Here is an 823-nt window from a genome sequence, read left to right as displayed (position 1 = left end):
CACACACCGTGCCCCCCCCCACACACACGTGCCCCCCCCACACCCGTGCCCCCCCACACACCGTGCCCCCCCACCCCACACACCGTGCCCCCCCACACTCCGTGCCCCCCCCACACACCGTGCCCCCCCCACACACACGTGCCCCCCCCACACACCGTGCCCCCCCCACACACCGTGCCCCCCCACACACCGTGCCCCCCCACACACCCGTGCCCCCCCCACACACCGTGCCCCCCCCACACACACCGTGCCCCCCCACACACCGTGCCCCCCCACACACACCGTGCCCCCCACACACACCGTGCCCCCCACACACACCGTGCCCCCCCCACACACTCCGTGCCCCCACACACCGTGCCCCCCCACACACACCGTGCCCCCCCCACACACCGTGCCCCCCCTCACACACCCGTGCCCCCCCCACACACGTGCCACCACACCGTGCCCCCCCCACACACCGTGCCCCCCTCACACACTCCGTGCCCCCCCACACACCGTGCCCCCCCCACACACACCGTGCCCCCCCCACACACCGTGCCCCCCCACACACACCGTGCCCCCCCACACACCGTGCCCCCCCCACACACCGTGCCCCCCTCACACACACCGTGCCCCCCTCACACACACCGTGCCCCCCACACACTCCGTGCCCCCCCCACACACCGTGCCCCCCCCACACACCGTGCCCCCCCCCCACACACCATGCCCCCCCCACACACCGTGCCCCCCCGCACACACCGTGCCCCCCCACACACTCCGTGCCCCCCCACACACCGTGCCCCCCTCACACACACCGTGCCCCCCCCCACACACCGTGCCCCCC

Source organism: Pristiophorus japonicus, chromosome 18 (assembly GCF_044704955.1).
Source record: "Pristiophorus japonicus isolate sPriJap1 chromosome 18, sPriJap1.hap1, whole genome shotgun sequence".
In the NCBI taxonomy this organism is placed as follows: domain Eukaryota; kingdom Metazoa; phylum Chordata; class Chondrichthyes; family Pristiophoridae; genus Pristiophorus; species Pristiophorus japonicus.
The sequence above is the reverse complement of the archived record's forward strand: the minus strand, read 5'-3'. Positions refer to the sequence as shown.